Source organism: Pristiophorus japonicus, unplaced genomic scaffold (genome assembly GCF_044704955.1).
Source record: "Pristiophorus japonicus isolate sPriJap1 unplaced genomic scaffold, sPriJap1.hap1 HAP1_SCAFFOLD_213, whole genome shotgun sequence".
Classification (NCBI taxonomy): Eukaryota; Metazoa; Chordata; class Chondrichthyes; family Pristiophoridae; genus Pristiophorus; species Pristiophorus japonicus.
In genome coordinates this window covers 2,559-28,582 of record NW_027251832.1, presented here as the reverse complement: position 1 = coordinate 28,582, position 26,024 = coordinate 2,559, and the positions used below count along the sequence as shown (strand labels likewise).

The window sequence follows — 26,024 nt, the reverse complement described above, 5'->3', positions numbered from 1 at the left end:
CAGGCAGACAAGGGCAGTCAGGCATGCCCCAACATGTAGTCGAGCCCAGAGGGGGAGTTCGACAGAGACAATGGCAAGCTGAACAGCGATTCACGCCATTGCAAGGGACAATGCGGCCAGTAATGGGGCTATTAACACCTGTTAATCGCGCACTTAAGGAAAGTTAGAGGCAGTCAGAGACGATCGACTGGCAAGGGACTTTTTGTTTCCAACAACAGCTCATGTTGGAGGTGTGGAGGCACACACTTAGCCAGAGTTTGCAAAGATGAGCAAAATACCTGCAGAAATGAACACTGGGGGAGTTCATGTGGAGCATGTATACAGTTCATACACCAGGACGCCACCGATAATGATGTAAGTGCTCCTTAATGGCATCCCAGTATCAATGGAGTTAAACACGGGGGCCAGCCAGTCCCTGATGGGTATCAAACAGTTCGACAAGTTGTGGTGTCCAAGGCCAGGAGGCCAAAATTATTGGCGATTGACGCACAGCTACGGACTTACACAAAGCAGATCATTCCGGTGCTAGGCAGCGCCATGGTAATCGTGACCCACAAAGATTCGGAGAACAGGTTGCCACTCTGGATTGTCCCGGGGGACGGTCCCGCACTGCTGGGGAGGAGTTGGCTTGCTGTCATGAACTGGAAATGGAGCGATATCAATGCAATTTCCTCTGTGGAGCGAGTATCATGCTCACAGGTCCTGGACAAATTTGACTCACTGTTTCAACCCGGCATTGGCACTTTCATGGGGACCAAGGTAGTGATTCACATAAACCCGGATTCACATAAACCCAGTGATTGGGCGAGCCCGATCGTGCCGGTGCTCAAGGCGGATGGGTCGGTCAGGATATGTGGCGATTACAAGGCCACCATCAATCGGGTGTCACTCCAAGACCAGTACCCGCTACCGAGAGCGGAGGACCTCTTTGTGACGCTATCCGGTGGCAAACTTTTTTCAAAATTGGACCTGACCTCAGCTTACATGACCCAGGAGCTGAGTCGAAGAAGCTGACCACCATCACGACACACCAGGGGTTGTTTGAGTACAACAGATGTCCGTTCGGGATTCGCTCGGCCGCCGCAATCTTCCAACAAAATATGGAAAGTCTCCTCAAGTCGATTCCAGGGATGGTGGTTTTTCAGGACGACATCCTCATCACTGGTTACGATACTGAAGAACACCTCCACAACCTGGAGGAGGTGCTACGCAGACTGGACCGGGTAGGGCTGCGACTGAAAAAGGCGAAGTGCGTCTTCCTAGCTCCAGAGGTAGAATTCCTGGGGATGAGGGTAGCAGCAGACGGGATCAGCCCTACTGCATCCAAGACAGAAGTGATCCAGAGAGCACCCAGACCCCGTAACACGATGGAACTGCATTCGTTCCTGGGGTTCCTGAACTATTTTGGTAACTTTCTTCCCAAATTGAGCACGCTGCTAGAGCCGCTACACGTGCTCCTACGCAAAGGTCACGAATGGGTCTGGGGGTACAGCCAGGAAAGGGCTTTTAATAGAGCACGCAATTTGTTATGTTCCAACAATCTGTTAACGCTATATGACCCATGTAAGAAACTTGTGTTAACGTGCGATGAGTCGTCCTATGGTGTCGGGTGTGTGTTGCAGCATGTCAATGCCAAGGGTCAGTTACAGCCGGTAGCTTATGCCTCCAGAAGTCTATCTCAGGCAGAAAGGGGCTACGGGATGGTAGAAAAGGAGGCACTCGCATGTGTATATGCAGTAAAGAAAATGCACCAGTATCTGTTTGGCAGGAAATTTGAGCTGGAGACAGATCACAAACCCCTAATGTCCCTTTTGGCTGACAACAAGGCCATAAATGCAAATGCATCAGCCCACATACAGAGGTGGGCACTCACGTTAGCCGCCTATGACTATACAATTCGGCACAGACTGGGCACCGAAAACTGCGCCGATGCACTCAGCAGGCTCTCATTTGCCACCACTGAGGGGGCTACCGAGCATGGTGCTGAGATGGTCATGGCTGTTGAAGCTTTCGGAAGCGAAGGCTCACCTGTGACAGCCCGTCAGATTAAAGTCTGGTCAGAGATCCTGAGGAATTTAAACCATTTCGCAGGCGCAGGGATGAACTCTCGATTCAGGCCGATTGCCTACTGTGGGGAAACCGCATAGTCATGCCCCAGATGGGCAGAGAGGTGTTCATCAGAGAACTCCACAATGAGCACCCGGGCATTGTCACGATGAAGGCAATTGCCAGGTCACATGTTTGGTGGCCAGGGATAGACGCAGACCTGGAACTTTGTGTTCGCAGGTGCAACACGTGTGCCCAGCTGGGCAATGCGCCCAGGGAAGCCCACCTTAGCCCCTGGCCCGCCAAGCCTTGGTCAGCATCCATGTGGACTACGCAGGTCCTTTCATGGGAAAAATGTTTTTGGTTGTAGTAGATGCCTACTCCAAATGGATCGTGTGACATTTTAAATTTAAGCACATCCTCTGCCACGGTAGAAAGTCTACGGGCAATGTTCGCCGCCCACGGTCGACCGGATGTCTTGGTCAGCGACAATGGCACGTGTTTCACAAGCACTGAATTCCAAGACTTCATGGCAGGCAATGGAATTAACCATGTCAGAACGGCACCGTTCAAGCCGGCCTCAAACAGCCAGGCAGATCGAGCAGTGCAGATAATCAAACAGGGGATGCTCAGAATCCAAGGGGGTTCCCTACAAAGCCGCTTATCACGCTTTATCCCTTATACACCCCACCATGAAAGAAATTATCGAGAGCAGGCGCCAGTCACAATATCACTACCATGACAGGAATGCGAGGGCGCGATGTATTGATGTAAATGACCCTGTTTTTGTCCTCAACTACGCTGCAGGGCCCAAATGGCTCGCAGGCACTGTGGTTGCCAAAGAGGGAAATAGGATTCTGATAGTTAAACTTACCAATGGACAAATCTGCCGCAAACACGTGGATCAAACAAAAAGGAGGTTCAGCAAACCCCATAGAAGCAGAGGAAGAACACGATATAGAGTTCACTCCACCACAGGTGACCGAACACCAGAACCAAAGGGAGGAGAGCCCAGTCACTGTGGGCAGTCCGGACAGGCCTGAGGCACCGCATACAGCAGACACTCAGGCCAGCGCCCAACAACCGGAGCCCCAACTCAGGCGCTCTACAAGGGAGCGTAAACCACCAGAGAGACTCAACCTGTGATCCCAGTAAGACTTTGGGGGGGGGCAGGGAAGGTGATGTCATGTATTCAACGAGCATTCTAACCCACGTATAAACTGACAAGTTGTACACTGTGGGAACATTGACCACTAGGGGGTGAACTTGTGGGAGACACTCCTAACCTGGACCTTCAGGTATAAAAGGGGAAGCTCTACCCACCTTCATCACTTGAGTGCTATGGGATAAAGGACAAGTCACAGAGTGACCTTCTCTCAAGCATGGGCCTCATGTGCATTTATACTGTATCGTAAGGACGTATCACTTAAGTACTCTGGGATGCAGACTATCAGGCCCCGGGGATTTATCGGCCTTCAATCCCATCAATTTCCCCAATACAATTTCCCGCTTAATAAGGATATCCTTCAGTTCCTCCTTCTCACTAAACCCATTGTCCCCTAGTACATTCGGAAGGTTATTTGTGTCTTCCTTCGTGAAGATAGAACCGAAGTATTGGTTCAATTGGTCTGCCATTTCTTTGTTCCCCATTATAAATTCAGCTGAATCCGACTGCAAGGGACCTACGTTTGTCTTCACTAATCTTTTTGTCTTCACATATTTATAGAAGCTTTTGTACACAGTTTTTATGTTCCCCGCAAGCTTCCTCTCGTACTCTATTTTCCCCCTCTTAATTAAACCCTTAGTCCTCCTCTGCTGAATTCTAAATTTCTCCCAGTCCTCCAGTATTTTGCTTTTTCTAGCCAATTTATATGCCTCTTCCTTGGATCTAACACTATCCTTAATTTCCCTTGCTAGCCATGGTTGAGCCACCTTTCCCGTTTTATTTTTACTCCAGACAGGGATGTACAATTGCTGAAGTTCATCCATGTGATCTTTAAATGTTTGCCATTGCCTATCCACCGTCAACCCTTTAAGTATCCTTTGCCAGTCTATTCTAGCCAATTCACGTCTCATACCATCGAAGTTACCTTTCCTTAAGTTCAGGACCCCAGTTTCTGAATTAACTGTGTCACTCTCCATCTTAATAAAGAATTCTAACATATTATGGTCACTCTTCCCCAAGGGGCCTCGCACAACAAGATTGCTAATTAGTCCCTTCTCATTACACATCACCCAGTCTAGGATGGCCAACTCTCTAGTTGGTTCCTCAACATATTGGTCGAGAAAACCATCCCTAATACACTCCAGGAAATCTCCTCCACCGCATTGCTACCAGTTAGGTTAGCCCAATCAATATGTAGATTAAAGTCGCCCATGATAACTGCTATACCTTTATTGCACACATCCCTTATTTCTTGTTTGATGCTGTCCCCAACCTCACAACTACTGTTTGGTGGTCTGTACACAACTCCCACTAGCGTTTTCTGCCCTTTGGTATTCCGTAGCTCCATCCACATCATTCCACATCATCCAGGCTAATGTTCCTCCTTACTATTGCATTAATCTCCTCTTTAACCAGCAACGCCACCCCACCTCCTTTTCCTCTCTGCCTATCCTTCGTAAATGTTGAATACCCCTGGATGTTGAGTTCCCAGCCTTGGTCACCCTGGAGCCATGTCTCCGTGATGCCAATTACATCATATCCGTTAACAGCTATCTGCGAAGTTAATTCGTCCACCTTATTCTGAATACTCCTCGCATTGAGACACAGAGCCTTCAGGCTTGTCTTTGATACACACTTTGCCCCTTTAGAATTTTTCTGTAATGTGGCCCTTTTTGTTTTTTGCCTTGGGTTTCTCTGCCCTCTATTTTTACTTTTCTTCTTTCTATCTTTTGCTTCTGCCTCCATTTTACTTCCCTCTGTCTCCCTGCATAGGTTCCCATCCCCCTGCCATATTAGTTTAACTCCTCCCCAACAGCACAAGCAAACACTCCCCCTAGGACATTGGTTCCGGTCCTGCCCAGGTGCAGACCGTCCGGTTTGTACTGGTCCCACCTCCCCCGGAACCGGTTCCAGTGTCCCAGGAATTTGAATCCCTCCCTTCTGCACCATTCCTCAAGCCACGTATTCATCCGAGCTATCCTGCGATTCCTATTCTGACTAGCAAGAAAACAACCCTAGCCTATCCAATCTTTCCTCACAGCTAACATTCTCCAGTCCTGGCAACATCCTCCAGTCCTGGCAACATCCTCCTAAATCTCCTCTGTACCTTCTCTACTGCAATCACATCTTTCCTGTAATGTGGTGACCAGAACTGCACGCAGTCTCCAGCTGTGGCCTAACCAGTGTTTTATACAGTTCAAACATAACTTCCCAGCTCTTGTATTCTATGTCTCTGCTAATAAAGGCAAGTATTCCGTATGTCTTCTTAATCACCTTATCTACCTGTCCTGCTACCTTCAGGGATCTGTGGACCTGCACTCCCAGGTCCCTTTGTTCCTCTACACTTCTCAGTGTTCCACCATTTAATGTGTATTCCCTCGCCTTGTTAGCCCTCCCCAAATGCATTCCCTCACACTTCTCCGGATTGAATTCCATTTGCCACCGTTCTGCCCACCTGACCAGTTCATTGATATCCTCCTGCAGTCCACAGCTTTCTTCTTCATCATCAATCATTCATTCTCATTGCAAAAACACCCAGCAACTATTACCTTTTGCTTCCTGCCTCTTTGCCTTGGATCCCATGGGCTTTTACTTTCGTGACCAGTCTGTCATGTCGTCATCATCATCATCATCATCATCACAGGCAGTCCCTCGAATTGAGGATGACTTGCTTCCATGTCAAAAAGTTCACAGGTGTTTCAATGAAGGGCCTAAAATTCCAGGTCTGAACTAAATCTTGAAGGGTGGAAGATGCCTGTGTGTGGATTGTTTAACGTGGGGTGACCGTTGCACACCAGCCAACACACGGGCTTGACAGAGCTAGGTCTTGGTCCAGTGGCAAGGGTTAACCAAGATGACTGGAGACCTGCTCTGCTGCACGGACCCAGTGCGCACACATATCGCAGTGTGGGCTGGTCCGTGCTGCCCCTGGGCCCTCGCCTCTCCTGGGCCCCGAATTCATGTTTCTCCTGGGCCACGGTTACTTCCTTCTACAAACTCTTGCCGCTCCTTCGCCCCTCTTGCTGTGCCTGTCCGCACTGCAATCAGCGACCTGACTTTGCAGCTGTCGCCCTCCTGCAGTGGGACCTTATCAAAAGCCTTGCTAAAATCCATATACACTACATCATACGCACTGACCTTATTGATCCTGTTTGTTGCCTCCTCGAAAAATTCAATCAAGTCAGACAGACATGATTGTAAGGGCGAAAATTAGGGGTAAAGTAATTCGGGGTAATTAATATAAAGTAAGAAAGACTGAGAGTAAGGTTTAAAATGCGTTCATGGTAGAATAGCTGAATTAGGCTGAAATACTAAGGTCAGACAAATTCTCTTAGGAGATAAGGACATCCACAAGATTTATGTAGACAGCTCACAGCAATAATGAGAAGAGGTCACTATGTTACAGTCACATGAGATAATAGACACAAGGCCTCTTTGAAATGCTTACAGACAGGTGGTTGGCCAAGGACGCAGCCTGAGAACCAATATGGGAATACGTTCACGGAAAAGTAACATATAACCTATAGGGGAGGGGGGGGCGCTTACCGTAGCAACAGTGATGTACCAATGGGAACATATGCAGGGAGACAAAAGGAAAAAAATGGAGACAGAGGCAAAAGATAGAAAGGAGAATAGTAAAAGTGGAGGGCAGAGAAACCCAAGGCAAAAAACAAAAAGGGCCACTTTACAGCAAAATTCTAAAGGGGCAAAGTGTGTTAAAAAGACAAGCCTGAAGGCTCTGTGCCTCAATGCGAGCAGTATTTGGAATAAGCTGGACGAATTAACTGTGAAAATAGCGGTTAACGGATACGATGTGATTGGCATCACGGAAACATGGCTCCAGGGTGACCAAGGCTGGGGGAACTCAACATCCAGGGGTATTCAGCATTTCGAAGGATAGACAGAAAGGAAGAGGCGGCGGGGTGGCGTTGCTGGTTAAAGAAGAAATTAATGCAATAGTAAGGAAGGACATTAGCTTGGTTGATGTGGAATCGGTATGGGTGGAGCTACGGAATACCAAAGAAAATGCTAGTGGGAGTTGTGTCCAGGCCACCAAACAGTAGTAGTGAGGTTGGGGACAGCATCAAACAAAAAATAAGGGATGTGTGCAATAAAGGTACAGCAGTTATCATGGGCGACTTTAATCTCCATATTGATTGGGCTGACCAAACTGGTAGCAATGCAGTGGAGGAGGATTTCCAGGAGTGTATTAGGGATGGCTTTCTAGACCAATATGTCGAGGAACCAACCAGAGAGTTGGCCATCCTAGACTGGATGATGTGTAATGAGAAGGGATTAATTAGCAATCTTGTTGTGCGAGGCCCCTTGGGGAAGAGTGACCATAATATGGTAGACTTCTTTATTAAGATGGAGAGTGACACAGTTAATTCGGAAACTAGGGTCCTGAACTTAAGGAAAGCTAACTTCGATGGTATGAGACATGAATTGGCTAGAATAGACGGGCAAAGAATATTTAAAGGGTTGACGGTGGATAGGCAATGGCAAAAATTTAAAGATCACATGGATGAACTTCAACAATTGTACATCCCTGTCTGGAGTAAAAATAAAACGGGGAAGGTGGCTCAACCGTGGCTAACAAGGGAAATTAGGGATAGTGTTAAATCCAAGGAAGAGGCATACAAATTAGCCAGAAAAAGCAGCAAACCGGAAGACTGGGGGAAATTTAGAATTCAGCAGAGGAGGACAAAGGGTTTAATTAAGAGGGGGAAAATATAGTACGAGAGGAAGCTTGCCGGAAACATAAAAACTGACTGCAAAAGCTTCTATAGATATGTGAAGAGAAAAAGATTAGTGAAGACAAACGTAGGTCCCTTGTAGTCGGACTCAGGTGAATTTATAATGGGGAACAAAGAAATGGCAGACCAATTGAACATGTACTTTGGTTCTGTCTTCACAAAGGAAGACACAAATAACCCTCCGGATGTACTATGGGACCGAGGGTCTAGTGAGAAGGAGGAACTGAAGGATATCCTTATTAGGAGGGAAATCGTGTTCGGGAAATTGACGGGATTGAAGTCCGAAAAAACCCTGGGGCCAGATAGTCTGCATCCCAGAGTACTTAAGGAAGTGGCCCTAGAAATAGTGGATGCATTGGTGATAATTTTCCAGCAGTCTATCGACTCTGGATCAGTTCCTATGGACTGGAGGGTTGCTAATGTAACACCACTTTTTAAAAAAGGTGGGAGAGAGAAAACGGGTAATTATAGACCAGTTCGCCTGATATCAGTAGTGGGGAAAATGTTGGAATCAATCATTAAGGATGAAATAGCAGCGCATTTGGAAAGCAGTGACAGGATTGATCCAAGTCAGCATGGATTTATGAAAGGGAAATCATGCTTGACAAATCTTCTGGAATTTTTTGAGGATGTAACTAGTAGAGTGGATATGGGAGAACCAGTGGATGTGGTGTATTTGGACTTTCAAAAGGCTTTTGGCAAGGTCCCACACAAGAGATCGGTGTGCAAAATCAAAGCAAATGGTATTGGGGGTAATGTACTGACGTGGATAGAGAACTGGTTGGCAGACAGGAAGCAGAGAGTCGGGATAAACGGGTCCTTTTCAGAATGGCAGGCAGTGACTAGTGGAGTGCCGCAGGGCTCAGTGCTGGGACCCCAGCTCTTTACAATATACATTAATGATTTAGATGATGGAATTGAGTGTAATATCTCCATGTTTGCAGATGACACTAAACTGGGTGGCAGTGTGAGCTGTGAGAAGGACGCTAAGAGGCTGCAGGGTGACTTGGACAGGTTAGGCGAGTGGGCAGATGGAGTATAATGTGGATAAATGTGAGGTTATCCACTTTGGGGGCAAAAACACGAAGGCAGAATATTATCTGAATGTGGGCAGATTAGGAAAAGGGGAGTTGCAGCGAGACCTGGGGGTCATGGTACATCAGTCATTGAAAGTGGGCATGCAGGTACAGCAGGCGGTGAAGAAGGCAAATGGTATGTTGGCCTTAATAGCTAGGGGATTTGAATACAGGAGCAGGGAGGTCTTACTGCAGTTGTGCAGGGCCTTGGTGAGGCCTCACCTGAAATATTGTGTTCAGTTTTGGTCTCCTAATCTGAGGAAGGACGTTCTTGCTATTGAGGGAGTGCAGCGAAGGTTCACCAGACTGATTCCAGGGAAGGCTGGACTGTCATATGAGGAGAGACTGGATCAACTGGGCCTTTATTCACTGGAGTTTAGAAGGATGAGAGGGGATCTTATAGAAACATATAAGATTCTGACGGGACTGGACAGGTTAAATGCGGGAAGAACCAGGGGACATAGTCTTAGGATAAGGGGTAGGCCATTTAGGACTGAAATGAGGAGAAACTTCTTCACTCAGAGAGTTGTTCAGCTGTGGAATTCCCTGCCACAGAGAGTTGTTGATGCCAGTTCATTGGATATATTCAAGAGGGAATTAGATATGGCCCTGACTGCTAAAAAGATCAAGGGGTATGGAGAGAAAGCAGGAAAGGGGTACTGAGGGAATGATCAGCCATGATCTTATTGAATGGTGGTGCAGGTTCGAAGGGCCGAATGGTCTACTCCTGCACCTATTTTCTATGTTTCTAATAGAATCATTGGAGACGACTGTAACCACTGATATTGCCTGTAACCTGTATTCACCAATGTATTAGTAGCAGGTGGGCGGGGACTGGCAGTAAATAACCAATGGAACACTTCCTCACGTAGTTCCACCATTTTGACCGTATCTCAACTGTATAAAAATGTAACTGCGTAGCTTGTCCCATGAGATCACCGTTGAGAGCACTCAGTAACGATACTGATGAGGCCCTTGATTAATCAGGTTTTAATAAACAACTCTTTTCTCTATAAAAGACCTTTCTCGTGTCGAGTGTTATATTTTTAATACTCCACAACATTTGGCGTAGTTGGCAGGATACAACGGGCAGCCTACAGACGAGTGTATGCGAATCCATCATAAGTGAGTATATTTAACTACCACTCATAATCCGATGTGAGACGTTACGAGACGTGTCTGTTGCCTGGGGTACCAGAATCTGTCTGTTATGGTGTAAAAGACTTGGGGGAATTGGGAAGTCATGATTGACACTATCAGAAGGCATCGATGTTGATGTGGCCTGTGAGTTGAAGAGGAACCGGGTAGAGGCACCATCAGTATCTAGAATAGAGATAAATCGATAAGGGTATCGATGGGACTGCAGGCTCGAGGGGTCGGGGAAACTGATTAGAGGGACAGTTGGTATCTAGAATACATTTTAAAATCAATATAAAGTTGGAGAGACCGTAGATACCGGGGTTAGGTGATATAAGTGGGAAGACGGTCAGTATCCGAGAATACAGTGAAACCAAGATAAGGGTAGATGTACCAAATTGAGTATGGTGTGTAAAGATATACTAGATTAGTAGATATTTTTCAGACGACCATTAAAAACCTGATAGTGACTATCTTAAGTGAAGTATGGATCCAAAAATAGAGCCGACCAAACAATAAGCTTTGTTGAATGAAGAGAGACTTTTGTGAATGTCTATCTTTGAATGAGAGTGCTTGTGTGATTTTTGACTGCGGAATATTTGAGGTGGGACTTAATGAATTTTTCATGTGTCTGAAAGCCTGTTTAAAAAATGGTGGAGCTGTCTGTTTGTTTTAGCTCCACCCACTTTTTCAGACAGAGTGAAAGATTTTTTTTTAACCCTTTGTAGTGTTGTCCTGTATGTGGGAAGTTTTAAGAAAGTGTGAACCTAGAATTGAATTACATTTTAAGGTGTGGATTTATTCGGATGATAAGTTACGGAGCTAGGAAATGCACAAAGGATAGGTTTGTTGAGCAAAAGATAAAAAATGTATGGTCCCGTTGGTTGAAAAAAAATTTTCGACACGGTCATTTACTTGTCAAAAGAAAACACGGAATCATTGATTACATTGGGTTGTAAGACAATAAATTTAGTCTAGGAATGAGATAAAGAACGGAGAAAGGAAGTTGTAATGCCTTTTTAAAAAGCCTGTGTGCTTCTCTCGAGGCTGTGGGCTGGGGAAGTACGCCCCCATTTTCCTTTGTGTAAAACATGGACATTCAGTGGCTCAGCTTTCGGCCTGAGCTGTTCCTATTTTTTTTGGAGCAACTAGTTTAGAATGGAGCATCTTAGAAATTGCAATTCTCGGCATTTAATTTGCTCCAGTTCTAGTCAGTTTCATTTTAGAAGAGCTTTTAACTAACTTACAATGGAGTAAGTATAGATTTTTGTACGCTCAGAAAAACCTTGCCTACACTTATAAATCATGCATAGGGAACGAGAGATTGGGGAGGGGGGGAAGGGGGGTCACAAACATTAAACACTTCACTTTTACAAATAAAGAGCCATCATCAATAACAAATGAGCAATGAATCAATAAATCAACCAATAAATCAATCTAAAAACATTAATTAAAAAAAAAATCAATAAATAAAAAAATTAAGTTTCTCCTCACCAACTGCAGCACCGGGAGCCCCCCAACAGCCTGCTGGGAGCCCCCCCCCCACAGTGTGTCTCTCTTTGTATCTGTCAGTGTCTCTCTGTTTCTGACAGCGAGGGGGGAGAGAGGGGGGAGGGGGTGGAGGAGGGGGAGGGAGGAAGAAGAGAGGGAGGGAGCTGAATGGGAGGGGGGGAGCTGAACGTGGGGAGGGGGGGGGGAGCTGAACGTGGGGAGGGGGTGGGGGGGGAGCTGAACGTGGGGAGGGGGGGGGGAGGGGGAGCTGAACGTGGGGAGGGGGGGGGAGGGGGAGCTGAACGTGGGGAGGGGGGGGGGGGAGGGGGAGCTGAACGTGGGGAGGGGGAGGTGAACGTGGGAAGGGGGGGAGGAGCTGAACGTGGGGAGGGGGAGGTGAACGTGGGAAGGGGGGGGGAGCTGAACGTGGGAAGGGGGGAGGAGCTGAACGTGGGGAGGGGGTGGGGGGGAGCTGAATGGGAGGGGGGGGAGCTGAACGTGGGGAGGGGGGGGGGGAGCTGAACGTGGGGGGGGGGGGGGAGCTGAACGTGGGGAGGGGGGGGGGGGAGCTGAACGTGGGGAGGGGGGGGGGAGCTGAACGTGGGGGGGGGGGGGGGAGCTGAACGTGGGGGGGGGGGGGGGAGCTGAACGTGGGGGAGGGGGGGGGAGCTGAACGTGGGGGAGGGGGGGGGAGCTGAACGTGGGGAGGGGGGGGAGCTGAACGTGGGGGAGGGTGGGGGGAGCTGAACGTGGGGAGGGGGGGGGGGAGCTGAACGTGGGGGAGGGGGGGGGAGCTGAACGTGGGGGGGGGGGGGAGCTGAACGTGGGGGGGGGGAGCTGAACGTGGGGGAGGGGGGGGAGCTGAACGTGGGGAGGGGGGGGGGAGCTGAACGTGGGGGAGGGGGGGGAGCTGAACGTGGGGGAGGGGGGGGAGCTGAACGTGGGGGGGGGGGGGAGCTGAACGTGGGGGAGGGGGGGGAGCTGAACGTGGGGAGGGGGGGGGGAGCTGAACGTGGGGAGGGGGGGGGGGAGCTGAACGTGGGGGAGGGGGGGGGAGCTGAACGTGGGGGGGGGGGGGGGAGCTGAACGTGGGGGGGAGGGGAGCTGAACGTGGGGGAGGGGGGGGGGAGCTGAACGTGGGGAGGGGGGGGGGAGCTGAACGTGGGGAGGGGGGGGGAGCTGAACGTGGGGAGGGGGGGGGAGCTGAACGTGGGGGGGGGGGGGGAGCTGAACGTGGGGAGAGGGGGGGGAGCTGAACGGGGGGGGGGGGGGGGAGGGGAGCTGAACGTGGGAGGGGGGTAGGGGGAGCTGAACGGGGGGGAGGGGAGCTGAACGTGGGGAGGGGGGGGGAGCTGAACGGGGGGGGGGGGAGGGGAGCTGAACGTGGGAGGGGGGTAGGGGAGCTGAACGGGGGGGAGGGGAGCTGAACGTGGGGAGGGGGGGGGGAGCTGAACGGGGGGGGGGGGGGGAGGGGGGGGGGCTGAACGGGGGGGAAGCCCGAGTCACGATCGTCATGGCCCGGTGAGCCCATTCGGCCAGGGCTAGGGCAACGTGCTTCGGGCCCCTTCCCACACAGCCTCGGGGGGGTGAGGAGCTACGGCACACGTGCAGAGGTCCTGGCACTGGCCGGACCTGGCTCCGCTCCCCACACACGTTCTGCTGCACTGCACCAAGGGCCTGGATCGAATCGGACTGCGGGGAGAATACCAAGGTAAATAAGAGACACCTTTCTGTGCACCACATGGTGGTGTGCCGTTCTAACCCTGGGGGCAAACTTGGGCCCACTGTATCAGAAGCTGAAGCTTAAAAATATGTAATTTATAAGATACTGTATCACAAAATTGAAGTTACAGAGCAAAAGATCAGAGTTTTTGATGTTCAGCTTCTAAAATAGAAGTTAGACACATAATTATAAAACAAGTACTTTGCATTCTGTGATCTGTGAATCACTATAAGCAGAAATGAGAAAGTCCGATATTTAAAAAAAAGGGGAGCAGAGATTAGGATGGGAACAGTGAAGAGTTCATTTTGTTGTGAAGGTTTCAAGTACCACTGGTTAAGAAAAGGTACAACAAAATGAGATAGATTTAAAATAAAAAGTTAAATCTGATCTTTAAAAAAAAAAGGAGTAAAACTAAAAGGTTTGGACCAATGTAGAAATACCTTCAGGGATCAGGTCAAACTCCTGGGCAAGTGGGGAGCTATCTGCAAAAGTGTTAAAAGGGACTTTGGAAAAATTAAAATGTTAAAAACTGCAGGCTTTAGTAGTTTCGAACAAAGGACAGTATCAGTTGAACTTGTGACTTCAGATACGGTGGTTGAAGAACCACAGAAAGTGAGATGTAATGACCTTGAAACTGGAACATTTGAGATAACGGAAGCAGCTTTCAAAGCCTACGTGCTAGACTCTGGTCTCATTATGGAAAAGACAAGTGAGATAACGGAAAGCAGGATTTAAAGTAAATCCCAAAAAGGCACAAATCGGACAAGCCGTGGTACAGTACCTGGGACACGAAATATCCCAAGGAACTAGGACCATGTCCAATGACAGGAAGGAGGCCAGTACGATTATACCCTGACCAAAAACAGTCCAAGGGGTGCGTAAGGTACTGAGGCTCTTTAACTATTGCAGGAATTTTGTAGCTAACCGCGGCAATTGCAGAACCAATACAGCGACTAGTGAAAAGGGGATCACCATCCTTCGGGCCCAAGTTTCGAGCCGCTCCTAGAACGGTGCAGTCCCGACCTGGACGCCCGTTTTTCGCGCCACAAAGTGCGCCTAAAAAAAACCTCCGTATTCTCCGGCTCCCTGCAGGTCCTCTGGCCCTCGGTGCAGCGCTGCACGAGCTGTGGGGGGGCGGAGCCAGGTCTCTGCGCTGAAAACAGTGCTGGGACCTCTGCACATGCGCGCTACAGTGGGCACGCAAGTGCAGTAGCTCCAGGCGCCCGAAACTGTGTGGGAGGGGCCCGAAGCACGCAGCCCCTAGCCCTGGCCCAATGGACTCACTGGGGCTGCGTGAATGAGGCTCCTCCCATGGCCAGCTCCTGCTTCCTCCCGACCTGACTCGACTCCTGCTTCCCGCCCCGGACAGGACCCGACCCGACTCCCGCTCCCCCCGCCCCGGACAGGAGCCGACCCGACTCCCGCTGCCCCCGCCCCGGACCCGACACCGACTCCCGCTCCCCCCGCCCCGGACCCGACACCGACTCCCGCTCCCCCCGCCCCGGACAGGACCCGACCCGACTCCCGCTCCCCCCGCCCCGGACCCGACACCGACTCCCGCTCCCCCCGCCCCCGACTCCCGCTCCCCCCCGCCCCGGACCCGACACCGACTCCCGCTCCCCCCGCCCCGGACAGGACCCGACACCGACTCCCGCTCCCCCCGCCCCCGACTCCCGCTCCCCCCCGCCCCGGACCCGACACCGACTCCCGCTCCCCCCGCCCCGGACAGGACCCGACACCGACTCCCGACACCGACTCCCGCTCCCCCCGCCCCCGACTCCCGCTCCCCCCCGCCCCGGACCCGACACCGACTCCCGCTCCCCCCGCCCCGGACAGGACCCGACACCGACTCCCGCTCCCCCCGCCCCCGACTCCCGCTCCCCCCCGCCCCGGACCCGACACCGACTCCCGCTCCCCCCGCCCCGGACAGGACCCGACACCGACTCCCGCTCCCCCCGCCCCGGACCCGACCCGACTCCCGCTCCCCCCGCCCCGGACCCGACCCGACTCCCGCTCCCCCCGCCCCGGACCCGACACCGACTCCCGCTCCCCCCGCCCCGGACAGGACCCGACACCGACTCCCGCTCCCCCCGCCCCGGACCCGACACCGACTCCCGCTCCCCCCGCCCCGGACAGGACCCGACCCGACTCCCGCTCCCCCCGCCCCGGACCCGACCCGACTCCCGCTCCCCCCGCCCCGGACCCGACACCGACTCCCGCTCCCCCCGCCCCGGACAGGACCCGACACCGACTCCCGCTCCCGCTCCCCCCGCCCCGGACCCGACCCCCGCTCCCCCCGCCTCGGACCCGACACCGACTCCCGCTCCCCCCGCCCCGGACAGGACCCGACACCGACTCCCGCTCCCCCCGCCCCGGACCCGACCCGACTCCCGCTCCCCCCGCCCCGGACCCGACCCGACTCCCGCTCCCCCCGCCCCGGACCCGACACCGACTCCCGCTCCCCCCGCCCCGGACAGGACCCGACACCGACTCCCGCTCCCCCCGCCCCGGACCCGACCCCCGCTCCCCCCGCCCCGGACAGGACCCGACACCGACTCCCGCTCCCCCCGCCCCGGACCCGACCCGACTCCCGCTCCCCCCGCCCCGGACAGGACCCGACCCGACTCCCGCTCCCCCCGCCCCGTACCCGACACCGACTCCCGCTCCCCCCGCCCCGGACAGGACCCGACACCGACTCCCGCGCCCCCCGCCCCGGACCCGACACCGACTCCCGCTCCCCCCGCCCCGGACCCGACCCGACTCCCGCTCCCCCCGCCCCGGACCCGACACCGACTCCCGCTCCCCCCGCCCCGGACAGGACCCGACACCGACTCCCGCTCCCCCCGCCCCGGACAGGACCCGACCCGACTCCCGCTCCCCCCGCCCCGGACCCGACACCGACTCCCGCTCCCCCCGCCCCGGACCCGACACCGACTCCCGCTCCCCCCGCCCCGGACAGGACCCGACCCGACTCCCGCTCCCCCCGCCCCGGACCCGACACCGACTCCCGCTCCCCCCGCCCCGGACCTGACACCGACTCCCGCTCCCCCCGCCCCGGACAGGACCCGACACCGACTCCTGCTCCCCCCGCCCCGGACCCGACCCGACTCCCGCTCCCCCCGCCCCAGACCCGACACCGACTCCCACTCCCCCCCGCCCCGGACCCGACACCGACTCCCGCTCCCCCCGCCCCGGACAGGACCCGACCCGACTCCCGCTCCCCCCGCTCCGGACCCGACACCGACTCCCGCTCCCCCCGCCCCGGACAGGACCCGACCCGACTCCCGCTCCCCCCGCCCCGGACAGGACCCGACCCGACTCCCGCTCCCCCCGCCCCGGACCCGACACCGACTCCCGCTCCCCCCGCCCCGGACAGGACCCGACACCGACTCCCGCTCCCCCCGCCCCGGACAGGACCCGACCCGACTCCCGCTCCCCCCGCCCCGGACAGGACCCGACACCGACTCCCGCTCCCCCCGCCCCGGACCCGACACCGACTCCCGCTCCCCCCGCCCCGGACCCGACCCGACTCCCGCTCCCCCCGCCCCGGACAGGACCCGACACCGACTCCCGCTCCCCCCGCCCCGGACAGGACCCGACTCCCGCTCCCCCCGCCCCGGACAGGACCCGACCCGACTCCCGCTCCCCCCGCCCCGGACAGGACCCGACACCGACTCCCGCTCCCCCCGCCCCGGACCCGACACCGACTCCCGCTCCCCCCGCCCCGGACCCGACACCGACTCCCGCTCCCCCCGCCCCGAACCCGACCCGACTCCCGCTCCCCCCGCCCCGGACCCGACACCGACTCCCGCTCCCCCCGCCCCGGACCCGACACCGACTCCCGCTCCCCCCGCCCCGGACCCGACACCGACTCCCGCTCCCCCCGCCCCGGACCCGACACCGACTCCCGCTCCCCCCGCCCCGGACAGGACCCGACCCGACTCCCGCTCCCCCCGCCCCGGACAGGACCCGACCCGACTCCCGCTCCCCCCGCCCCGGACAGGACCCGACACCGACTCCCGCTCCCCCCGCCCCGGACAGGACCCGACCCGACTCCCGCTCGCCCCGCCCCGGACCCGACCCGACTCCCGCTCCCCCCGCCCCGGACCCGACACCGACTCCCGCTCCCCCCGCCCCGGACAGGACCCGACCCGACTCCCGCTCCCCCCGCCCCGGACCCGACACCGACTCCCGCTCCCCCCGCCCCGGACAGGACCCGACCCGACTCCCGCTCCCCCCGCCCCGGACCCGACCCGACTCCCGCTCCCCCCGCCCCGGACCCGACACCGACTCCCGCTCCCCCCGCCCCGGACCCGACACCGACTCCCGCTCCCCCCGCCCCGGACAGGACCCGACCCGACTCCCGCTCCCCCCGCCCCGGACAGGACCCGACCCGACTCCCGCTCCCCCCGCCCCGGACCCGACCCGACTCCCGCTCCCCCCGCCCCGGACAGGACCCGACCCGACTCCCGCTCCCCCCGCCCCGGACCCGACACCGACTCCCGCTCCCCCCGCCCCGGACAGGACCCGACCCGACTCCCGCTCCCCCCGCCCCGGACCCGATCCGACTCCCGCTCCCCCCGCCCCGGGACTGGATCCGACACCGACTCCCGCTCCCCCCGGACCCGATCCGACTCCCGCTCCCCCCCGCCCCGGGACTGGATCCGACCTGACCTCCCTCTCCCTGACCCGAACCGATCTCCCTCCCACCACCCCCCCGACCCAACCCAACGCCACCTACCTGTAAATCTGGTGCTGGGGACAGGCCCGGCCCGTTCAGTCTCCCTCCCCATTCTCTTTCCACCCCACCCCCCAATCTCCTTTCCCCCCCCACAATCTCTTTCCCCCCCCCCAATCTCCTTCCCCCCTTTATCCCCTTCTCCCCCATCCCTCCCTCGCTGTCAGAAACACAGACACTGACAGACAGAGAGTGAGAGACACACAGACAGAGAGATAGAGACACTGACAGAGACACACTGAGGGGGGGATCCCAGCACGCTGTTGGAGGGCTCCCGGTGCTGCAGTTGGTAAGTAGAAAATGTTTTATTTATTGATTTAAAAAAAAATTATTTCTTATTAATTTTTTTTGATTGATTTATTGGTTGAGTTATTGATGTATTTATCATTTATTATTGATGATGGCTCTTTATTTGTAAAACTTCCCTTTAAACACCCCCCCCATTCCCTACGCCTGATTTGTAACCTACGCCTGATTTTCTAAAGTGTAGACAAGGTTTTTTCGAGCGTACAAAAATCTTCACTTACTCCATTCTAAGTTAGTTTGGAGTAAGTTTTCACTGACGAAACTTTGAAAACAGGCGTAAGTGGCCGGACACGCCCCCTTTTGAAAAAAAAATTCTGTTCCAAAGTGAAACTGTTCTAACTGACTAGAACTGGAGCAAACTAAATGATGAGAATTCCGATTTCTAAGATACTCCGTTCTGCACCAGTTGCTGCTAAAAATCAGGAGCAAATCATGTGGAAACTTGGGGCCTTAGAAACTATAGAGTGGGGCCCTGAACAAGAAGCAGCATACAGTAATCTGAAGGAAGCCCTAATGTCAGCTCCAGGGCTGGGACTCCCGAACATGGATCGCCCGTTGCATGTACATTGTGAGAACCAGGGAGGCTTCGATGGAGCCATGGTGACACACATACATGGGGATAGGATGAGACCCGTAGCTTACTACTCGACACAGCAGTCACCAGTGGCTGCCGGTGTGTCCAGATGTGTGGCCGCACTGGATTGGGCCACTTGGGCAGTCAAAATTAGCCAGTCTGTTATAATGACAGGAGAAATAATGCTGCACACAAAACACACACTGGTGGAAATGCTCAATACAGGGAAGTCTGGGCTGTCTCCAAAGTCCGCCAGGCAAAATGGGAGGCAGTCCTCTTACCATATGATGAGTCAGTGACAATAGTTAGGGACACTGGGGAAAACCCCACAGGGGAATTCTGTCTGGGGAGGGGGGGAGCCCCACGAGTGTGACGCACTCGAGTGGGAAGACTCTCCAGGGAATCAGAGTGAAGTAGACCTCGAGGACACGAACCTTACACTCTAGGTAGATGGGTCTCGATGGTATATAGATGCCCATCCCCATATGGGATGGGCAGCAGTGGATCAGTGCCTAGAGATAGTAAAGCAAGGAGCACTAGATGGAGGTTTCCCAGCTCAGGTGGCTGAATTAACTGCATTAACCGAAGCCCTGTTATTGGCTGAAGGAAAGACAGTAAACATATATACAGACAGTAGATATGCCTTTGGGGTGGTACATAACTACATGGTTGCCTGGGGTAGATGAGGATTTGTCACCTCAGGAGGTAAGGCCATCAATGTAAGGGCACACCAGCAAGTGGTAAACCAGGTTCAGTGGGGAAATGAAGCTGTTGACAATGATGGCCGAGAGGTGGCTACGTCTGCTGAAGTAGAAGTAGAACCAGCTCACAGCTTTACTACACAGGAAGACATAAACACAGTAACGTTACAGACAGATGCAAGGGACAGGGAAGAGAAAGAATGGAAAAGGAAGGGAGGAATACTAGATACAGACTCAGTATGGAGGAAAGACGGAAAGGTGCTGGCCCCGTCCTGTATCAGGAAAATGCTCATGGACCTGCATCACAGCATCAACCTTGCCGGGCGTGGGGCCATGATAAACAGCACCTCTCGAGACTGGTGGTGGCCAGGTATGGGGCGTGACATTGCCAAGTATTGTCAGCTATGTATCATATGCGCACAGTACAACCCAGGTCAGGCCCACCAACCACGGCCCCAGGGGCCTTGGGAAAAGAGAGATAGATTTCATGGGGACATTGCCAAATTATCGAGGCCAAAAATCCTGTTTGGTAATTAAAGGTTTGTTCACTCAGCGGGTGGAAGCTTTCGCAACTCGGAATCGCACAGCCACCACTGTCGCACAGATCTCAGCACAGGAGGTAATTCCCCGCTGACTCAGATCAAGGGACTCATTTCATGGGTATTAAGCAGAAGTTTCACATCCCATATCACCTCGAGAGTTCAGGGATGGTAGAGAGAATGAATTGGACCCTTAAAACCGCCTTGAGCAAGGCAATGAGGTTACCAGAAGCAATAGTGACAGGAGGAGCCGACTTAGGCCCCGACCAGACAGAATCAGAAAGTATGGGGCTCAAGTTTCAAACCTCTGCTAGAACGGCGCACATCGGAGAGGCCCGCCTAATTTGTAGAACTGAAAAAAGACCAAATACTGACCTTGCGATTCTCCGCTATCTGTCGGCCCGTTTCCAGCTTGGCGCGGTGCAGCAGGAGTTACCGCCCTGCGCCAGAAACAGTGCCCGCAGCTGTGCACGTGTGCAGTAGCTCCTGGACCTCCCAGCGCGTCCTGGCTCTGGGCAACGACCCTATCGCTGGCCGAAGGGATGTCGCCCCTATCCCGGGCCGAGTAGCCTGACAGTACTTTACCTCTTCCACAGCATCTCCTGGGGGCAGGCCCCGCCCGAACTCCTCGGCGGCAGGGTTCGCCCAGCATCTCGCTGGGGGCAGGCCCTGCCCGAAGTGGTGTCCTTGTCAGCGCGGCCTACCCACCCGGCCTCTCCTGGGAGTGGGCCCTGCCCAAAGTGGTGTCCTCGTCAGCGAGGCCCGCCCGCCCGGCATCTCCTGGGGGCAGGGCCCTGCCCAAAGTGGTGTCCTCGTCAGCGAGGCCCGCCCGCCCGGCCTCTCCTGGGGGCAGGGCCCTGCCCAAAGTGGTGTCCTCGTCAGCGAGGCCCGCCCGCCCGGCCTCTCCTGGGGGCAGGGCCCTGCCCAAAGTGGTGTCCTCGTCAGCGAGGCCCGCCCGGCCTCTCCTGGGAGCGGGCCCTGCCCAAAGTGGTGTCCTCGTCAGCGGGGCCCACCCACCCGGCCTCTCCTGGGGGCCCCGTCCCAGCAGTTTGTTGGAGGGCTCCTGGTGCTGCAGTAGATGAGTAGAAACTTAATTTTTTATTTATTGATTGATTTTTTAAATTATTTTTTAATTTTTTTGATTGATTTATTGGTTGATTTATTGATTTATTTATTATTTATTATTGATGATGGCTCTTTATTTGTAAAAGTGAAGTGTTTAATGTTAATAAACCCCCTTCCCCCCCCAATCTCTTGTTCCCTATGCCCGATTTATAAGTGGAGGCAAGGTTTTTCTGAGTCTACAAAAATCTACATTTACTAAGTTAGTTTGGAGTAAGTTTTCGCTGCCTAAACTTGCAAAACAAGCGTAAGTGGCTGGACACGCCCCCTTTTGAAAAGAATCTGTTCTAAAACGAAACTATTCTAACCCTCTAGAACTGGAACAAACTAAATGCCGAGAATTGCAATTTCTAAGATGCTCCATTCTAAACTAGTTGCTACAAGAAAAATAGGAGCAACTCAGGCCGAAACTTGAGCCCTTGGTGAGGGAATTGAGTAACCAGTTGAAAGATATGCGACAGGAGGTCCGAGAAAGGCAGAAGGATGAGGATGAAGGCGGTGAGATAACCGCTTGGGCTATAATCCCCAAAGTGGGGGCGAAGGTAATGGTTCTGGAGGTGGCAGAGAAACCAGGGTTCGTACCCAGGTGGAGCAGACCACAAGGTATGAATTAGTGGAGATACGTGAGCTTGCGTGTCTATGAAAGGCGAGGGCCGGTGGATGCACTGGTCCCAGCTGAAAGAATATAAAGGTACAACAGATGGAACCTTTAGACGATTAGGATGGATATTTGCAGTATTAGGGGTACTGGTTATAATAAAATGGATTTGGAAAAGACCCGGAGGTGTAATCAATTGAAGAATCGGTGCAAACAATCCGGTTGCAATAGAAATGATAAGAATTTAACCCCTGGGACGCCAGGCTGTAATCTCTTAACAGAAAAAGAATGTGGCTTGTTGCAAAGATACTGACAGGTGCCTTAATCCTCACTAGCTTGGGAGAAGCTACCAGGGCAGTAATAAGGGGACAAGCGACTGAGGAACAGCAAGGCGCGTATTACATGGATTCGGGTGACATTGGGTGTGAGACTGGAAAGCTAACAGTGGCGGGTGAAACAACAATAGACTTAAGGTGCAGCATCGGAATGCTGTCCTTAAAACAATGGACAAAGGGCTTGAAAAACCCGTGGGCATGGGGCAGTACGGAATTAACAATTTGGGTCAATGACACCGCGGTATGTCAGGTAGACTGGGGGTGGGAGAGGGAACAATACGCCCAGAAGGAAGGGGTGCAAATGAGATGCACGCCATGGGACATTGAATACTCAGGAGTACCTCAGCCAGGAAAGGACAAGCAAAAGTTGTGCCCGCCCTCCAAATGCACAAATGGGACCAGTGGAGAGTGGTTCTGGGAGATTATTCCTCGAGGAATACCCATCACCACTGCCCCACCAACTACCACAGCCCCCCCACCCCCCCACCGGGACCCCTGGTATGCCCAAATACGACCAGGGGAGCTCCAGGAGGGCTGGGAATAAAACAAACAAAAGACAGAATCCACTTCGGGGCGTGGCAGCGGGTGATCACAGTATTTCTAAATCTGACGGATATAACTATCTCCAGTTTCTGCGACCCCACAACAGTTGCACAATATAAGAATCTGACACTATGAGCTTTGGAGGGGCCAGTCGAACACCATGAAACTTATGGTGACCCAAAAGACGAGGAGGAAAAGGGGCGTATTAGAACTGGTCGGCCTGGGCTATGCGGCCGGGGTCGTGACAGTTAACACGGTAGACCTTCAGGTCGTAGATGAGCAAGTCAGTACTTCAACCCGGATCTTAAAGGGGCTGTCAGAAAGAGGAGAGGATAACACCCAGCTACAGGCCCACTTAGGGGATGGGACCGAAAGAGAAATACTGCAAGTAGCCCACACTTTAATAGACCACGCAAGGACCATTAACCTGAACGACCGAACCGCTAAGGCAAATGCAGCCGGTGTGCGTGCGGGGCATGGAGCATGGATGCTGGCCTCAGTGGAACATAATCTGGAAGAGTTACAGAATGAAGAGGTCCCGGACTAGATAACCAACAATGTTTTTAAAACATGGCACTGGATAAAAATCCTGTTCAAGCCTGTCAGATTCGGAGGAATAGCCACGCATGGGTCCCTGAGAATAGATGCATCACGGAGCACCGAATATAATGGGGTTTGTAGTAAGCATTCCCCAATATAAACTTACTGAAGGACAAGGTTATAAACAGAGGGGAAGGAAGAACCCAAACACCAGTAAGGTATCGCAAGCTGCATCAGTAGCTTATGGTGGGTATTAGGGGTTAGCACCTGATCAAATGGAGGGTTGTAAGGGCGAAAAACCTCAATTAGGGGCAAAGTAATTCGGGGAAAATGCGTTCATGGTAGAATAGCTGAATTAGGCTGAAATACTAAGGTCAGACAAATTCTCTTAGGAGATAAGGACACCCACAAGATTTATGTAGACAACTCACAGCAATAATGAGAAGAGGCCACTATGTTACAGTCACATGAGATAATAGACACAAGGCCTCTTTGAAATGCTTACAGACAGGTGGTTGGCCAAGGACACAGCCTGAGAACCAGTATGGGAATACGTTCACGGAAAAGTAACACATAACCTATAGGCGGGGGGGGGGCTTTCCCGTAGCAACAGTGATGTACCAATAGAATCATTAGAAACGACTGTAACCACTGATATTGCCTGTAACCTGTATTCACCAATGTATTAGTAGCAGGTGGGCGGGGACTGGCAGTAAATAACCAATGGAACACTTCCTCACGAAGTTCCACCATTTTGACCGTATCTCAACTGTATAACAATGTAACTGCGTAGCTTGTCCCATGAGATCGCCGTTGAGAGCACTCAGTAACGGTACTGATGAGGCTGGATCTCCCTTGATTAATCAGGTTTTAATAAACAACTCTTTTCTCTATAAAAGACCTTTCTAGTGACGAGTTTCCTGTAATGTGGTGACCAGAACTGCACGCAGTACTCTAGTTGTGGCTAGTGTTTTGTACATTTAAGCATAACCTCCCAGCTCTTGTCTTCTATGCCTCGGCTAATAAAGGCAAGTATTCCGTTTGTCTTCTTAACCACCTTATCAACCTGGCCTGCTACCTTCAGGGATCTGTGGACCTGCACTCCAAGGTCTCTCTGTTCCGCTACACTCTCAGTGTCCTACCATTTAATGTGTATTCCCTTGCCTTGTTATCCCTCCCCAAATGCATTCCCTCACACTTCTCTGGATTAAATTCCATTTGCCACTGTTCTGCCCACCTGACCAGTTCATTGATATCTTCCTGCAGTCTGCAGCTTTCTTCTTCATCATCAATCATTCATTCTCATTGCAAAAACACCAAGCAACCATTACCCTTTGCTTCCTGCCTCTGAGCCAATTTTGGATCCAACTTGCCACTTTGCCTTGGATCCCATGGGCTTTTACTTTCGTGACCAGTCTGTCATGTCGTCATCATCATCATCATCATCATAGGCAGTCCCTCGAATCGAGGATGACTTGCTTCCACGTCAAAAAGTTCACAGGTGTTTCAATGAAGGGCCTAATATTCCAGGTCTGAACTACATGTTGAAGGGTGGAAGATGCCTGTGTGTGGATTTTTTTAACGTGTGGTGACCGTTGCACACCAGCCACCACACGGGCTTGACAGAGCGAGGTCTTGGTCCAGTGGCAAGAGTTAAACAAGACTACTGGAGACCTGCTCTGCTGCACGGACCTAGTGCGCACACACATCGCAGTGTGGGCTGGTCCGTGCTGCCCCTGGGCCCTCGCCTCTTCTGGGCCACGATCACTTCCTTCTACAAACTAATTCTATCCCAATAAATATTACTCCACTATCACTGCCCTATTGTTTTTGCACTTCTCAGAAATGTGCCTACATATTTGTTCTTCTATCTCCCCTCTGACTGTTTGGGGGTCTATAGTACACTCCCAGCAGTGTGATCGCCTCCTTTTTGTTCTTCAATTCAACCCATATGGCCTCATTTGATGATCCTTCCAACATATCATCCCTTCTCACAGCTGAAATTGTTTCTTTATTTCGTACTGCGACCCCCCCTCTTTCCTGTCTGAAAACCCTGTAACTAGGAATGTTGAGTTGCCATTCCTGCCCTTCTTTCAGCCACGTCTGAGTAATAGCTATAATATCATACCCACAAGTCTTTCGCAAGAGACGTTAAACTGAGGATCCCATCTGCTCTCGCTCAGGCGAATGTAAAAGATCCCATGGGCATTATTTCAAAGAAGAGTAGTGTAGTTATCTCTGGTGTCCTGGGCCAATATTTATCCCTCAATCAACATCACAAAAACACATTACCTGGTCATTATCATATTGCTGTGTGTGGGAGCTTGCTATACCTAAAAAAAAAAGTACTTTATTGGCTGTAAAGTGTTTTGAGATGTCCGATAGTCATGAAAGGCACTATATAAATGCAAGTCTTTCTTTCTCACCAGTTAAAAATGACTGTTTTTGTATTCTTCTGACCAAAATGAATAACCTCACTTTTCCCCACACTATAGTCCATCTGCCACCTTATTGTCCACTCACATTCCATACCTTGGGAGCCTATTATCAGCAAGAGCAGGCATTGACGACGAGATCCAACACCGTCTCCGGTGCAGACTTCGGCCACCTGAGGAAAGGAGTGTTTGAAGACC

The 26,024-nt window shown here is 53.1% G+C and overlaps 1 protein-coding gene across 2 annotated transcripts in view; it reads right to left on the bottom strand.

Moving 5' to 3' along the window:
* The window catches only part of LOC139245165 (uncharacterized protein C2orf81 homolog), a 47,391-nt gene extending 21,683 nt beyond the window's left edge, over positions 1-25,708 (bottom strand). Inside the window, exon 1 of one of the 2 annotated variants that reach the window (XM_070871119.1) lies at positions 25,684-25,708. The gene's annotated coding sequence lies outside the window, so the exon portion shown is untranslated. The remainder of the gene's footprint in view (positions 1-25,683) is intronic. The other variant, XM_070871117.1, reaches the window with a different exon arrangement.
* Between the last annotated feature and the right edge of the window lie 316 nt (positions 25,709-26,024).